Source organism: Eucalyptus grandis, chromosome 3 (assembly GCF_016545825.1).
Source record: "Eucalyptus grandis isolate ANBG69807.140 chromosome 3, ASM1654582v1, whole genome shotgun sequence".
NCBI lineage: Eukaryota > Viridiplantae > Streptophyta > Magnoliopsida > Myrtales > Myrtaceae > Eucalyptus > Eucalyptus grandis.
In genome coordinates this window covers 62,216,565-62,234,675 of record NC_052614.1, presented here as the reverse complement: position 1 = coordinate 62,234,675, position 18,111 = coordinate 62,216,565, and the positions used below count along the sequence as shown (strand labels likewise).

Below are 18,111 nucleotides of genomic sequence, written 5' to 3'. Positions count from 1 at the left end.
AGCAAAAAGAAGAGTATCTTATACATCTCAACATGAACCCTTCCATACATGATATCACAATAATGAAGCAATATAGTTCATTGTTCAACTTCATCACAGTGAATACTTAAAAACAATATTACAAAAGTCAACAAATTTCATGCATATTGTGATCCATTGCCATTTTATTTGCAATACTTATTCTAAGCATGTTTATCCCAGATGCCTGCTCATCCGATGTATCATCTGCAACCTCCACTTCTGTAGGTCTAAATGGATACTCCGGATCAGCCATTTTATTTGCAATACTTATTCTAAGCATGTTTATCCCAGATGCCTACTCATCCAATGTATCATCTACAACCTCCACTTCTGTAGGTCTAAATGGATACTCCGAATCTCCATATATGGAAAAAATTTTGTTCATCCTATCTTGATCATGAATGTAATTATGAAGATCACAACATGCAATTACAATAAGTGCTTGCTTCCGAATTGTAAACTATGTGAAATGTCATAAAATTGCCTAAGAACTTGAAAAGCTAAATCAGGAAAATGCCATGTATTGCCACAGAAGTGCCTAATGCAAAGCACAAGCAACTCTGCAGAAGGCAACCTGTGTCCCCCATTGGATAAGAATTGGGATCAGTAACATCTGCACATTGGCAGATCTAAACAGATTGACATTCACAAAAGGCCTCATTGTTCTTTGTCTCTCTCGAATGTACCATCATTTTTCTTTCCATCCTAGCATACTGGATACTGGAAACAATCTCTCAAGGACAGTCTTTGTTGTCCAATGCAAGCAATCACACCAAGCTCATTATTTAGTGTTGTAATATCAGAGTTGCTTCATCCACCTTATAATATTTGCGAGGTTCCAATATAACCACCTTCCAACATGTTTCTCAGTATTTCACCTCAACAGACATCCTGCAAGATAGTCACATATGAAAATGACTAGCAACATAAAAACCAACACCATAAACATACTCCCCCCAAAACAAAACATAGAAAAGGGAGAAGATAACCAAAGAGTGATAAATCAACACAAACAATGTGTCCAGGATTCAAATCACATTTCCTCTGGCACGGAAGTGTGTTTCTACGACTTTAAGTAAAAAGCTTTTCAAGTAATGCAGCAATGAGTAGCTTCCAGCAGCTGCCACAGCACAAGAAATGAGCAGGACTAAGGGGAAAGCTAATATCAAAAGACAGAAGCAAACTTCTGGCACCTGTGGCAGGATCAAGCCATTTGAGAAGCCCTCCTCATCCAAAGACAGAATAGCAAATAGAAATGAGCAAGGAAGACAAAAGAGAGAACTAGATTTGTTGCTTTAAGTTCAGTGGCAACCTATGTAAGATGTATTCCTAAACCATGGTATCGAATGAGAGTCAGATCAACAATCGGAGAGTCACTTCCCCAGTTTTACGGCTATGCAGTTCATAGCAACCTTACACATCTCGGCCGGACGGAGATCCCATCAAGAACTATCAAATCATACACTCAATTCACACACAAATCAGAATCCGCGGCCAGCATGCCGGTTAATCTCATGCAAAACCACCTAAAATGATAAAATCCCTAGTCCCAGCAGCGTTGGAGTGCCAAAGACGAACAATACTCAAAAGTAAATCCACGTCCGCACACCACATTGCAAACGAAGAACCACCTCAACGAATCACATCCCAATCGAATCCGAACTCAAAAAGCCCCACACACCTGCGAACCCAAGCCAAATCGACGAGATCTCACCTGCCCTAACGCCAGAAGCCCCGGCTTTCTTCAAGCCCTTCTTCTTGACGATGAAGCTGGCACCTATGAAGAGGCTGGAAGACAGGGCGAGCACCAGCCCCTTGATGTTGTCTGAGGACATCCCCTTGTCTGCGTCCATGCCTGAACGCCCGCCGAACCACCCGCGCGAATCCCACCGACGCCCCGCAACCCTAGCAGTCCCATGCCCCGAGATCCATGCAAGCGCGACCCATCGTCACTCCCTCGCCATCGGCATCGTCGTATTCATCGCCGATAGCAAAAGCACACTGGTGACACCCCCGCGCGCAGCACTCCCAGTAAAGAATGTTCCTTCGCGAGCGAGAATCGCGGAGGATTGAGGGAGATGGCGGCAATGGCGCGAAAGATCTGAGGAGGGAAGAAGATACCGAGCGAAGAGAAGGAAGCAACGGAGCTCTTCTGCCCAGCTAGCGAAAGCTCTTTCCTTTGAGATCCAGATAGAGAGAGAAAGAGAAAGAGAGAGCTTGAGAGAGAAGGAAGATCGCAGTGGTCGACTCTTTAAGAAGTGTTTTGTTTTTGTTCTTTTCATTTTTGTTCTTCTTGAAGGGAGAAGTAAATTTTTTTGTTTCTTTTTTTTTTATTCCAATTTTGTTTCAGAAACAAAAAAACAGCTTTTGAACGGAAATGTAAACAAATGTGTTTATGTTCTTTTTTTGTTCCCGGGAACAAAAAAACAAAAAAATCCGTTCTTAAACAAAAAAAGAAATGAAAACATGCATGCCCTTAAAAAATTAAAAAAAAAATTAAAAAATTATTAAAAATGATCCATGACAGTACCAGCCGTGTCGTGTAAGCATTCACATCAATAATGATAATATATATATTTTCTATATGAAGATGATTTGGCTTGAGCAAGCCGGGCTCAAGAAGGAAATCACTTCTTTAGGCTTGCCCATTTCGCCAATATGGTGAGGGTAGCCCTCACCTAGGCAAAGGTAATGCTTGAAGTGGTCACCCTAGCCTGGGCGAGTGCTCCCCTTTCCCGATTAGGTGAGGCTGGCCCTTGCCCAAGCCAGGTGGCCTTGTCGGGTCTCGTACGAGTGAAGGCAACACTCGACAAGGCCACCCTTGCTTAGGTGAGGATTGGCCTCACCTGATGTGGGGAGGGGAGCCCTTGCCAAGCAAGGCTAGCTCATCGGCCATGGCAGGCAGTTGGCAAAAGAAAGAAGAAAGCAAAAACCAGTAAAAATTAAAATATTTTTAAAAATTATTTACATCAGTAATTTCTGATCAAAATTAGCCGAAATGATTAAATTAACACTATATCAAAAGTTTTATGATTAAATTGATATCAATGTAATAAGTTTATGATTTTTCTAACATGTTTCCCTTTCGTCCTTAGAAACAACCAAGACGCAGTGTGGCCCATTGGACCACTTGCCCAATAACCGAGTGTAGGCACAAACACGTTATGAGGGAACTGATGAGCCGATCCTCGAAACATGTCAACTAAGGGACATGAAGGCGAATTGTGAATGTGAAAATACGGCGGGCTCTAACGATCCACACCAGTCTCTCTCGTTCCCCGAAAGCAGGGTTCGACTAACCCCCCTAAGACATGCGATCCCATCCTCACGCTACGCTCTCTAGACCTGGCCCTCTCCTCTCTCTCCCTCTTCGTCGATCGTCCACACCAAGATTTCCACGAGCACGTGTGGACACGACAGAAACGACGTAGTGCGTGGCTCTCTCTCTCTCTCTCTCTCTCTCTCTCTCTCTCTCTCTCTCTCTCTCTCTCGTGTGTCGATCTTTCTAGGAATCGGGCCCGAACGGGCGTCGTTTCGAGAGGGGGGCCTAGACAAAGTGGGTATGGGATTTGCCCTGTTCGGATGGCAATACGAGTCATAAGATCTTGGCCTCGAGCGGGCGCTTCGAGCTTGAAATGGTCATGTCTCGTCCCCTATTTTTGGGGATTTTCCCTTGCGGGGTCGCCCGCGGTCAGAACCCATTAACGAGGGGAACTAGAAAGAAAGGATGGAAAGCGCTCTTCAGAGCTTCAGTTCGTCGACCCCATTAATGACCATTCATTGAGGAAGTCGAGATCTCTAAGCATTCCATCGCGTGGTGCCGCATTTTGTGTAGCAATTGCGAGAGAATAAGCTTGGGTGCGACATTGTAGACCCTGGTCGCACATCTTTCTTTCCTTGTTTGAAACGGCCCAAGAGACAACGAACTAGAAAATTAAGGGGTAGTAATAGACGAGATGAATGTGAAGATAAATTATTTGCATCCTCTCATAAGTTGAGCATAGGCAGGAGGGGAAAATGAATTTATTTGTAATTAGTTGATTTGGGGGAGAATTACCAAAAAAAGTCCTAAATCTATTGTAATTGTGTCAATTCAGTCCTAAACTCTTTTTATTTTGGCCAATTTAGTCCTAAACCTTTTTATAATTTTGCCAATTCAGTCCATCCGGCCAAAATTGGCTGGCTGGCACTAACGTGGACGCCGGCTGTCTGGCGAATGTTGACATGGCATCTTAAAAATATATATATATATATTTTTATTTTTTTTCGAATTTTTAAATATATATTTTTATTTTTTTCGAATTTTAAAATATTTTATTTTGAATTCTTGAATTCTTTTTTTCTTTTTTTCTCCATCTTCTCCTTCCCTAGCCAGCCCGCCGCCGGCCGAAGGCGAGGGCCGGCGAGGGTGAGGCCTTGCCGGATCCGGCGAGCTTAGCCCTCACCAAATGCGGCGGGGCCTCGCCCAACCAAGGCGAGGCCGGCGACGGTAGCCTTGCCGACCACCGGCAAGGTCGACCCTCTCCTTGGCCGGGCGAGGCGGCGACGAACTCCCAAAGCTCAAGCCACTGCGGGAGGTCTTCGTGGCGCAAGAAGTCAAGGGCCTCACTAGGGGTGAAAGGGATTCAGCCTTGCCCAGCCGGCGAGGGTCAACCTCGCTAGATTTGGCGACAGCAGCCTCGCCGGCCATTGGCGAGGTCGACCCTCGCCTTGGCTGGGCAAGGCGGCGGACGAACTCCTAGAGCCCAAGCCGCTATAGGAGGTCCTTGCGACCCGAGAAGTTGAGGGCCTTCTTTGGGGGTGAAAGGGACTCGCCCGGCCGGCGAGGGTTGACCTCGGCGTGGCCGACGCCGGCTGGCCAGGCGAAGGAGAAGATGGAGAAAAAAAGAATTCAAAAATTCAAAAAATATTTTAAAATTTGAAAAAAAAAATATTTAAAAAATGCCATGTTAGCGTTCGCCGAACAACCGGCGTCACGTTAGCGCCGGCCGTCCAATTTTGGGCGGATGGATTGAATTGGCACAATTATAAAATGTTTAGGACTAAATTGGTCCAAAAAAAAGTTTAGGACCGAAATGGTACAATTGAAGCTGAAATGTTTAGGACTTTTTTGATAATTCTCCCGTTGATTTGGAGCTGTTCACTCCTTAGCTCCAGTACAATTGAAGAGAAAAATGGCGTAGGAAAAATTTGCCAATTGCATAAACGTCTATGCAAACCATGCCTGGCCGTTCATGGGGTAAACCGTCATCTAGCAAGCAATTCCCAGATGGGAAAGCTTTAGCTGTGGAGACAATGCTGAAACCTACGATTTTAATTCGGGAAAACATCGAACTAGAACTTGCAATTAAGGACCGCCAAGTGCAATTTTTACACAATTCCGCATAAAAATTGCACATTGAAATCAAGAGAAGAACAATAGCTCAAATGACGGATCTGACATGCCTCTGCCGGATACCTCTCCTAAATTCATGCTCTGGCTTAGTCATTGTAGACGAATCACTGAATGCAACAGCACAATATTAGCAGTGAGCCAACGAAGGGACAGATCTGTGAAACTTTCTATATAGTTACGAGACCTTACAATTGCTAAGTGAAACTTGATAAACCAAGACATCAGTTATCATCAGATCAAACGTTAAGTTCAGCAGCTGCACCAAGTGCTCAAAATCACAGTTGAACATGTAAAAAGGCAAGAAAACTTTTGTACCTGCAGATCCTGGACAGCTGAAGCAAAGCTGATGATACAGAGCAGAACCTGCTGGACAATGATCACTTGCATCACCACCCCAAATCTCATTCAACACCAAATCCCAATCCTTACAACCCCAGCTCCCTCAACGAGGATCTTGATAACCAATAAAACCCAAATACAATAGCTAAAAAAGAAATTCTACTCTACAAAAAGAGAAGATTGCTAAATCAAGAGACTTGATAACACTTGAAGCAAGATCGTGGAGGAAGGGAATCAGATCAGCAAGCCAGGGACCCCCGCGTACAGTGAGAGCAAAGCAACGCAATAAATTCTCTTTTTTCTTCCCTTCCCTTTGGTGGAGGGAACACAAAAGAAAAAAAAAGGAAAGAAGAGAGATTTAATCAATCTCTCTGCGACTAAACAACATGCTCTGGAACCCGCAGAGGCTCTGACCACCATAAACGCCTCCCTCTCCACCAGCACGAAATTAATTCCACGAAACCGAAACCGACCCACGAATTGAAATGCCCTGTGTACTCCAAGCAACCCCAAGAACTGAACAGTTACAGACAAGAGACACCCTGTGCCACACGCGCACAGAGAGAGAGAGAGAGAGAGAGAGGACGAGGGAGGTGGGGTGGGATTATTTTATTCGGGGGAGGTTAGATTTGAGTGGAGTGTTAATGGGGAACAACACCGGACCAGAATCAATGTTTACTTAAGTTGAAGTTGGACTCCCGCAGGAAGTTGGTCTGCATAATTTAATGGAGGGGGGAGGGTGGGCAGTTTCTCAAGTCCTGACTGGTTTGTTGTGTTCTTGTTCTTTCCTGGTTTTTCATCTTCTTTTTCAAGCTCGATCTCGATGGTGATGGCGACTCCTTTCGCTTTTGGGGAAGAAGACAGTGTAGTGGTGAATTCATCCGCCTCACTCATCACCCACTATTCTGCTCCTCGCCGCGGATGATCCGGAGTCGGGAGAGAAAAAGGTGAGAGGGATTTCATGGGAGGATACGATGTTTACCTGTCGTCCCGGACCTCTTGCTTCAAGCAACAGTTGAAGACTTTTGGCCGGGGATTGAAAAGCGACGGTTAAAAAGCAGAAAAAAGAAGCAACAGTTAGAATTCACAGTAGAACCGAACATATATATATATATATATATAACTGCATTTATCCTTATTTTCATTAGTTAAGGAACCGACGCCTGTGTTCAAAGTAGGCGCGACCGTAAGTGTTCGGTTTGCACGATCAAGACAGCTTCGAGTTTGGGCCACCTATTTGAATTTTGACGTATTACCAATCTAAATTGGGGTTTCGTGTTCCTTTTCTTTTTTTTTTCTTTTCGTAAAATCAATATTAGAATTCAGTTATATGATTGAGTTTACTAAGCAATCAGGTCAGTATAACCTAAAAACAAACTGATCCGGTCTTACCCAATTGATTCTAAATCAATTCATATGAGGATCGGATAGATTGCCCGATAAAAGACTAGGGAGTCCATCCTTAATTGATTTAGTCTCCGGTTTTACTCGAGAACCAGCCTTACAAGTCAATACCCATTTCAAAAGTTTCAATATCGCTGTTGGAATTGTTTACTTTCCTTTGAATTGAAGGTTGAAAATGGAGATTCTAAAGACGTCATCGTTTCAAGGTAGTAGGTCTTGTTGAAGCACGTTGTCGGCTATATCTTTATACACAAAAGGTAGATCTGGTGGAGCAATCGTCCTCGTTTTAGTCAAACTAATGCATGAAAGAAGATACGATGACTACACCCTTCTTTACCCTTCGTATTCAATCATTTGGCATACGCACTATCAAATCAGCATCGGCCAAGTTAAAATAACCTTTTCCTTCCCTTAAAATTGCTTCTCAAGACTTTGATAAGATATTGGAACTTAGGAATATGCTCTTAATATTCCAGAATATTGTTATTATGTCAAGAAAAGGGCTAATAAGAAGAGAATAATATTTATGAGCAATAGATTATGTTGACATCATAACCTACTATTAGACACCGACGTTAAAGCGCCTTAAATTATAATGTGTCATTAGATTTATATATATATATTAATCCAAGAGGTTGGGACATATATCAATTTTATATACGATCTCAAGAAGCTAAGTTCTTATATCACCATATCTAATTCTGTTTCAGAAATTAGGGACAACGGTGGGTTGGGTTAGAATAAAGGTTCCATTCGTTTAGGAAAAAATGAATAATTTAAAAAATATTTTTCTAAAATCAATCATTTATATTGTTTACAAAAACGAATGAATGAAAAATATTTTCGTCGTCTACGAAAATGTTTGGATATAAACTTTTGTCAATATGAAAATATTGTTGATATTATTCATTTTTCGTGAAATAAACGGAATTCGAATGTGTTTTGGCAATACGTGAAATGAAAAAGAATTTTGGATTGGCATTGACAATCAAAGGCTATATCTTGTAAGAATTGCGGATTTTTTTTTTATTGTAAATTGATATTGGTCAATTTCGAATATACAATCAAGAGGGGTTCGGATTCTCGTGCATTTAATCGAATTGCTTGGGTTGTGTTCTCGAATACAAGACAAAGTTAGTCATTTCGAATGTCCAATCGGACATCTTTCATTTCTTTTTAAGGTATTTGTGTCTTGTGATTATGTCGGAAGAAAAAGGAAGGAACCTCGAAGAAGCAAACGAAAATTTGTTCATGTTCGATCATGAAGGATGGTTTGGAGATCATACTGTTGTTTCGAGTGCATATCAAGCTTCAAGGTGGGCATCATGATCAGAATAGGTTTTGCCCCTGTTATTGTCTTGGCTCGTTGGCTAGGGAAACTTCGTGTTTAATTCAATCAAGTGCCAGCTTATATGCCTCACCAATCATCCAATTATTAGCTTGGTAGTATGACAATCCCACGATAGAAATTTTCCATTTCATGTGCTAGAATATCAATAAATATATAAAGCCGAGGATGTGTTTGGAGCATGTAATAGAAGCTCCATATCTTCATCCGAATAGATCATCAATAGAGAGCTCAATTTCGAACATGTCAATATATATAGTTAGACTCACATTAACTAAAAAGTTTAAATTAATGAGTTATGGGTCAAATATTAACTGTTTTACACTAAAACACTTCTCTGATATGGGATTTCTCTAATATAATTTGCATGTGCCTCTCATATGAGTTTTAGTGTTAGGTTTAGAATGTGTTTGGTAACATTTTTATTTTTAAGAATAATTTCTTTTCAGAAATAGTTCTTTTCTATTTTTATTCCCTGAAACAATTTCTAAATAAAATAATCAATTTGTAACTACATAAAATTTCTATTTTTGGAATAGAAAAAGAATAGGAAGGCATTTGGTACAATGTATAAGTTTTCTTTTTTTTGGTCCTAGAATTTCGTTTAATTTTTAATAATTTTTTGAGATCTTTTTCTTTTTTTCTTCTCTTCTTCTTCCTCCACTCGTCAGCTACCAACCAGCGACGCGCAGTGGCAAACAATGAGGGGCGGCGGGTGGTGAGAAAGAACAATAAAAGAAAAAAAAGAAAAGAAAGAAAATGACTTATTTCTAGAAATTGTTCCCGTGAATAATAAGTTATTTTTTTCTACTTTTTCTTTCTATTCAAATCTATTCCCTAGTCATTTTTCTATTTTGGGTAACCAATGTTATCAAATTGATTTTTTTTTAAATTCCAGGGAACAAAAGAAAAAAAAAACAAAGAAATAGAAATATTACCATGTGGAGCCTTATTCCCTTTTAATTAAAGTATCCTTTTGCATCAACTTATCTTTACTTAAATTGTCAGCGCCCAACTTCATCTGAGTTAGGATTCGGCATACAATTACAAGGAAATAGAGAGTAAAAACGTGAAAGCAAATTCAAGATATAAGATTTTAACCTAGTTCATCTTTAAACTAGGGTTACGTCTAATAGAATATCCCTCAATTACAAAAGGAAAAGATTGCATAAACTTAGTAGTTATTCATGAGTCTAAACTCAAATTACCAGTAAAATATGAGCTCAAACTATAGGTGCCTTGATCAAATTCGTGTTGTGTTTTGAGTACAAAATACTTGCATCAAGTTGAGCTCAAGCTTCATACTATATAGTGAAGGTGAAGGCTATTTGGGATTCGCTTACGTATATGCCTTTTTAAATATATATATATATATATATATATATATATATATTTATATATTTATACCAAGATGCTTGTATTAGAAAATATTAATCCTCTTTTTTGCTGCATATACATAGGACGATTGGTATTAAAATGAAAAATCACATAAGCTAATAGCGTGTACTCTTCTCCCCGGGACTTTCACATGTACATATTCCGTCGCATCTTATTTTACGCGGCACCTGATTAGGCTGTTGTCGGAGAATATTCCTCTTTATTTATAAATTTGCCACCGGCCCTAAATGCAATTCTTGGTGCTAAGCCAAGAAAGGGTCGAAAGACGTAATAATTAAATACATGTGAACTACGTCTCTTTTGGCATTATTGTGGTATTTTCACGGGGATGGGGACAAGTCGCACCTGAAGGAACCCCACAGGAACCCCACGTACAGTTGTGGTGGTCCAGTGGAAATCTTGGGAAAACAAAAGGCTCCAAATCTTTTTGTCTTTCGTATTCTCTACATGCTCCAACACATATGATAATAATGCTTACGTAAGGTTTGTATAAATCCACGTAGTTACATACGTTTATATATAAATGTGTGTGTGCGTGCGTGAATTTTTGGGAAATTATGCTCGACTGAAGTTTTCAGCTTATTGGAAATGGTCAAATTTGTAGCTTAAAAATTTAAGTAGACGAATATAAAGAGATCCCCTCTTTCTCAGCACACAAAAAGCGAATCGCGGCACAGCCTGGCTCCGACATCATATTAAGATGTTCAATTTAGAAATTTAAACCTGTAAAGAGACGTGGGACGTTTTAATATATATAAAGTGGACTTTCAAATAACCAAATATCCATATCATAAAAAAACAAAAAAACAAACAAAATGCAGTGTTTTGATCAGATTCCCTCCATCCACATGCAAATGCATACAAGTTCAATAGAATGTAATCGAATGTGCCTGCCTCTACATGACATCCCTATGATAATTCAGAGGATTGTTTAAGACTATATAAATATTTTTGCTTGGTTTAGAGATCAAACTTAGGACCGACTAAACTGCTAGCTCCAATTCTACCATCTAATATTCAAGTAAGAGCCTGTCTTTATCAACTGAATATGACTCGAGGGAAAAGATGCTCTTAAACGTGAAAGTGATGATTTTCCCAAGCAGGCCGGATGTGTTCCTAAAGCTCCTATCTGATGTTTTCGTAGTTATAGCAACAATCAACCCGTGGCTAAAAGAACTCTTTTAAAAAAATGATAACTTATAGTTAATTAAGTAAAATTGTACCAAGGAATTTAATAGTAAAAGGTAAAGATTGGGACCACCAAGAGTGCTGATTTTGATGACAAGTTCTGCTCCAAAATTCAGTGCGGACTTAATGCAAGTAGTTCTCGTTTAGCTATCTTGTAGTTTCTACTTTTCAACGCATGATCGAGGTGGATACACAGTTCCGCAAATTGAAACCTTTCGAAGCTTAAAATTTTTCTTTTCTTTTAACTTTTATTGAGGCTGAAAAGTACCATCTTTCAAACGAATATATTTAGTCAATTATATATTTTTCGATATAAATTTCATAATCAAGTGCCTAAAGAGATAGCCTTCCACTTTTAGACTTTATTTTCTCAAAAAGTGTCCCTTAGGGTATATAAATTTTATCTTTATATATAAATAAGTAACAGGTTAGTGTTACACATCTACACAAAAGTGGATTATATAGGGAAAATTGTCCAAAAAGTTTTAAACATATTGTATCATGACTAATTAATTGCTAAATCTTTTAATTATGTCAATTAAGTCCCAAACCTTTTAATAATTTCTTAATATAGTCAGTTTTGTCAATTTTTGGCCAAAAATTGCAAACATGGTGGTCTAGTTGGTCCATCCTATGTGGCTGATCTGCACTAATGTGCATAATGTTTGTATTTTTAGAACTTCTTGTGAATTTTTCCTTTTTTTCCTTTTCTTTCCTTTTGCTTATGGCTGGCACTTGGTCATGGTCTGTGATCAACCACAAGCAACGCTTGGACTGTGTGGTTGGCCATTCTAGATCTGGCAAGGGTGTCATGTCTCTTGCTAGGTACATGTCGTCTAGGCTAGGGTACCTTACTCATGGCAAGTTGTAGACCATAGCCAAGAAAAAGGGCAAAAAAGGAAATTAGAAAAAATTTGGAAAATTTAAAAAATTTCCACGTAGGATAACCAACGTCCACATTAATGGTTTTGAGTCAAAATCAATCAAAATGACTATATTGACGAATTATGTAAAGATTTACAATTAAATTAGTATAATTAAAAGGTTTATAATTAAACTAACCATTGTACAATAAAATTAGGACTTTTTAAATAATTATCTCAAATTATATAATAATAATAATAATAATAATAATAATAATAATAATAATAATAATAATAATAATAATCATCATAATAATAATCATAATAATAATATGATCAAATAGAAAAATGGGTTTATATCAAAAAGGAGGTGGGGTGAGATGGTGAAAAGGTAGGCTGATTCAATGGATCCCTCAAGCCCTAGTTTTTAAGATTAATTTAATGTCTTAGCTCATGCTGTGTTGGCTTTAAAAAAGAAAGATGCTTTATATTATTATGACTACATACAAAGTGATGATGTGGTGGTGATCACATGAAATCCTCACGTTTGGCCGCAAAAATAAAAGGCGAGGTGCTAACGGGCACGTGAACCAAGAAAAAAATGGCAATTTTACTGTTCTTCGATGAGAAGTTCAAAAGGACAATCATAATTAGTGCCAAAAGGCGAGACAAATCTTCATTCTCCAATAATGATGGCTTGAGAAGGTAATTTACATTGTTTAACCAAGCCACTCAAAAGCTTAGAGTGCGTGGTTACTAGTTAAAAAAAATAATTAACTCAATTAACCCTAAAAATGTTAAGCTTCACGCTAAAAGAGTTTGGTTTACCCAATTGTTACTTTGAATTTTGGTTTGGGATATTCTTAGGTTCCAGGCTATCAGCACAAGCTTTAATTGATTTTACATATTAAACTTGATGGTTGCAAATCAATCCACTCAAACCGTGCACACTAATTTGAAAGAAAAAACAAGATGATTTATAACGGTTAATTTGGATGAACGGACATGTATTGTGATCCTAAAACATTTCAAAATCTCTCCGAAATTCTTATAGGTCGTATTGTCATAGTCAATTACGAGAAATTTTTTCATGTACCATTGGAAAAAAAAAATCTCTACATATTAACTTTTGAGGAATGCCAAATTTTTAAACTTTTTACTAATTAATATTTTCTTATTAACTAAGTTGAAAAATATCATATTTAATTTTTAGACGAATAATTCCCTTTGAATATCATCTCGGGTATTGTACATATAAGACGCGTATGATAATTATTCTATTTCTATTCTAGACTTGTTTTTAGAACAGAAATCTATTTGATAAAATTATTTTATTTTCCTTTTTTGGAATAGATTTCTATTAAAAAAATAGGTTTGGAACAAAATCGAAATGACAATTTTTTACTTTTCTATTTTTGGAATAGAAATGAGATTAGTTGGTTACTTATTTGTCATCACCGGCTGCCATTCGCCAGCCGCCGTCGATCGTCGATCGCCAAAATCGAAAAGGAGAAATTTTGTATTGTTATAAAATGAATTTTTATTTTGAAAATAAAAATTTCGTGTCGTTATCAAATGTATTTTTTTGCTTAGAAACCCATCCAAAAATTAAACTAAAAAAATCTATTTTTCTTTTAAAAATTAATTTCTTATTAAAATGGTTATCATTCACGCCCATAACTTTTGATATCTAGGCAACAGAACCAAAAATGGCCAAACTACGCATGTTCACCTATCCCTAGTTTGGCATTATATTATGAATTTATCACTCGTGGATGTAGACAAGCCACGTCAAAGCACCGTACTCTAATACCCTGATTCCCTGTAATATGTGGTGGACCATTGCTCCATGTGTTTGTCTGCAATATCCAACACATGCTCCGCAAAAAAACAAAAAAACAATTATTGGCTTTGTCTCTTTTACTATATCACTTTCGCTAAGAACAAAAAGAAAAAAAAATATGGGAAAATGATGATGTTTCGATTGTTATAGCAAAGGGTAAGTCTCGCTTAATCGAAGAACTTTAGTGAGGAAAAGATCGAATTAGTGAAAGGCAAGAACTTTTGGGGGGACCATCAAGAAGGGTCGATTCATGGAGTTCTTGCCAAATCCAACGTGAACTCAAGGCAAAGTAGGTCTTATTTCACTATCTTGGTTTCAATGTATGCATACACGGATAATACACGTGCACGCTTTGTGTTGCTTTTGGCTTGCCTTTGATAAGGCTGAAAAGGAACGTCCTTTAAACGCATGACCCCAGGAAGTACAAAGGCTTAATTTTCTCTCTTCCCCCACCAAAACCCCACCACACACTCCAAGCATCAAATTGCATTCTTGTGGCTCTAATAAGTTATGGCCCAAAGCCAGCGTGGCTTGCACACACAATCTTGGGTCCAATTGAGTCATGCTCACTGAAATTTTGGATGTGCTAGAAATGAGTTGATCTCAAATTTCGTTTTAAATCAATGCTCCCTCGGGATTATAATTTTTTTTTCTTTTGGGGTCAAACCCTTGGGATCAACTTAAGATGCAATAATCCATCATGTATCCCTAAGGTTGTCGTCTGTTGGCCTTCTTTGATCGGACATCGGCACAACAACATAAGAGAGACTTGCGATCCCATAATCCTCATATAACTTAAACTTGATCAAGTTTTCTAGGAAGTACATTGCAATTCATAACTGAATTTCAAATCACGGGCCCGATGGTTTGCCCTCTCCACAAAATCTATCTGATTTGTCCCAGCCCAAGAACGAAGTTGGAATTAAGCTGAAAGACCCATCTCACTAACCTGGACCAGTCTATGATAAGTTTTTTTTTTGGGTGGTCGGAACCAGTCTATAATAAGTTGATCCAACATGAGCTTATAATAATTGGGAAACTCAAGCTATTATTTAATCTTGATAGCCCCACTCATTCGAGAAAAGCAGAACTTTGTCCGTGTGCAGGGGCTTAGACTAAACCTATCCATTGACTATGAAAATCATGCCTATGAACACAAGCCAGATGCAATGGAGTTTGATCTTGGAGTCTATCGAACCCAACCTCAATCACGTCTTTCATCACAAGTTGAAACACAATGATGGTCACCATATAAACATACATTTAAACATAATTGATAATTCTCACTAAGTACCCAAAAAGACCAACATCTCGATTTATCTGATTTGTACATGGAGTTGAACAAATCGTTTAACAACATGTATTTTATACCTCATCATTCGTAATAAAATAATCGTAGATCTCTCTCTCTCTCTCTCTCTCCGTTTTTTTTTTCTTTTTTTGCACAACATGATTTATGTTCTAAAGTGAAGTATGTCTAAGTGAATTGAGCAATCAGTAACAAACTCAAGACATGACAAAGAAAAAACAACTTTAGCAATTAAATTGATGAATTAATCCCTGTTAATTCCATAGAGATAATTACCATAAAAATGCTAAATCTTTCAATTTAGCCTATTTAGTTCTAAACTATATGATGATTTGTTAATATAGTCTTCTTGGCCTATTTTAGTTGGAAATTGCAGACGTGAACGTTAACCATTCTTCGTTGCATGATATATGCTGATGTAGACAATTTGTACAAATTTTAAATTTTTTTTATGAATCTTATATTATTTTTCCCATGGTTGGAAAAAAAGAAAGAACAGAAAAATAGTAACAATAAAAAATTATGAAAAGTCATGAAAAAATTGCAAAAGTTATCCATGCACCAACTATGCCATATAAGATGGTTGACATCCACATTAGTGTTTTTTGGCCAAAATTGATCGGATAGAATATATTGGTAAATTGTCAAAATTTTTAGGGCAAAATTAGTCAAATTAAAAGGTTTGAAACTAAATTGGTCACTGTACAATATGTTTAGAACTTTTTTAGTATTTTTCTTAATTCTGCGGGGTTACATTTATTCTAACAAAATGTGCTTCAATTCCGATAAATATTTCATATTTTTCTCTTGTACTCCTTTTCTTCAACCCTTCATTTGGAATCCAGTTCCTCCTCCTTTTCTTTTTCTTGTATGGGGTGATTAGAACTTACGAATCCCCAAGGATCGAATTCTTAGAGGCCGAAACCGTTAGAATCTTAAGAAAACATGATATTAATACTTTATATATTGGAGTCAAGTAGAGTTCGAATTTTTTGACTTTCTATTGAAATTGAACTCAATCATGATATCATCCTTGACAAATTTGAGTCGTGTTTTGATTACTGAGTATGTTTGTCAAGTCAAGCTTAAGCTTTATATCATATCGGCTGCAACTTAATTCATCCTCTTGTAGCCCTTGTCTATTTAAACAAATTGTGAAGTTGCGGTCGAGGATTTTTCAAAGTATATGTCTCTTTAAATTTATCTTGTTATTTAGGCATCGTTTATATTGTGGAAAATGAATGATTTGAAAAACATTGTACTGAAAATAATCACTTATATCACTTAAAATAATTAGTCAATAAAAAATATTTTCATTATTAACAAAAATTTATGTTTAAACAATTTCGTAAGTAATGAAATTATTTTTTGTTCGTTCATTTTTTTAAGACAATATGAGTGACCAATTTTATTCTTAATCATTCATTTTTTGTGAAACAAATCTACCTCCAAAGTTTTCTCTCTTTTTTGCTGCATACTTTTTATGCTTGGTATTAAATGAATAATCAAATTAGCTACGACTGGGTTCGCCTCTCCCCACCCAGGACTCACATGTACATATTTTGTCACATCTTTTAGATTTATGTAGCACATGATTGATGCCACTCTAAAGAATTTATCTTGGAAATATATTTGTTGGAGTATATCTTCTTATCTAAAAATTTGAGAAAAATAATGATATGATTGTCAGAACTTTCGTATGGTGTTTGCTTCAATGTTATAACTTTTTTTTTCAATCACTTGAATGCCTTGATTTCTAAAAAATATTCAATTGGAGTCCCATAACATTTTAAGAGAATATGAAAATCTTACATAGCATGACACTTATAGTGAATGTACAAAAGTTATGGCTCTTATGTGATCAATTGAACAGTATGGTCTTCAAATGAACCTTTTTTTGAATTCATAGCACTTAAATAAACAATTTTTTAGTTGTCTTGTTATTCAGGTGAATGGAATTTTTTTTTAAAATGGTAATCAAGCGAGTTTCGTAAGAAAGTTATGACACTTGCGGAGTCAGTATCCTAGCTACCATATTTTAAGATATTTTCAAGATGTAATGATAATTATTAGTAATTATCAAATATTTAATAAAAAGATACTTAGCTTAAACCGTTGGAGTTCTCTTTGCATTTAGGAAGCTGCTCCGGAGACATTAGTTGCAGCATCGAACTTAGGGTTGTACTTTGTAGCCGCGAGGATCATCTTGGTCAATCCTTTTGGTGCAGACGGATGAACTAATGAGAACTCACTGGCTGAGCTTACCTTTAAAAAGCGTTTGAGAGTTCCTTTCTTGGCAATTCTCCACAGCGTCATCAACCTACTACCATAATGCGAAATCCAAATAAGCTCCAAGTAAAATTGAATACATAGCTTTATGAGATCACTAATTCCCTTCATTGTAGCTTGAAAAAAAAAAGAAGAGTTAAAGAGAAGGGCTAATGGGTATTCCGGGTGCATAAATAAGATGGGTAAAGATGGCAAGATAAGTGCAACGACAGCAGAACTTGTGAATAAGTTTTGGAAATTATTTGAATTTTTTGTTAGGGTTCAAGTGGTGTTTGAGTCAATTTTCGTGTAACTCGAGGTGTCTACCTTTCCATATAATCTTTAAGAATGCACTCTGCCATATTAATATGACGTATTTAGAATCCTATTTTTGAAGTGCTACCAACAAGCCTTGAATACAAGATTGAAAAAAAGGAGCAAACTCCTTTATACATACACTCACACACATACATAAATAATATATATATATATGGGTTAATACCACAAAATCAAAAATTAGTACACTTGTGATGAATCTATCATAAACTAATTTTTTAATCATTAAAAACTTCAAATTAGTACAGTGGTGACAAATTTATATTATGATGGTTTCCATTAAATTTGATTAATACTACAAAAAATCATAAACTAGTACACTTGTGACGAACGAATGATAAAACTTGAAATTGGTAAATTTGTCAACTGTCACGTGCTATCTAAGTTAGCAATTTGATA

At 37.1% G+C, this 18,111-nt stretch overlaps 2 long non-coding RNA genes across 2 annotated transcripts; both read right to left on the bottom strand.

Moving 5' to 3' along the window:
* Window positions 1-2,380, bottom strand: LOC120291314. The gene is made up of 2 exons (XR_005549300.1): window positions 1,736-2,380; window positions 1-912 (listed from the first exon to the last, which is right to left on the bottom strand). It is a non-coding gene; the product is annotated as an uncharacterized LOC120291314 (long non-coding RNA).
* A 2,666-nt stretch (window positions 2,381-5,046) lies between these two features.
* On the bottom strand, window positions 5,047-6,797 carry LOC120291315. Its single transcript, XR_005549301.1, has 2 exons — window positions 5,732-6,797; window positions 5,047-5,523 (listed from the first exon to the last, which is right to left on the bottom strand). It is a non-coding gene; the product is annotated as an uncharacterized LOC120291315 (long non-coding RNA).
* Between the last annotated feature and the right edge of the window lie 11,314 nt (window positions 6,798-18,111).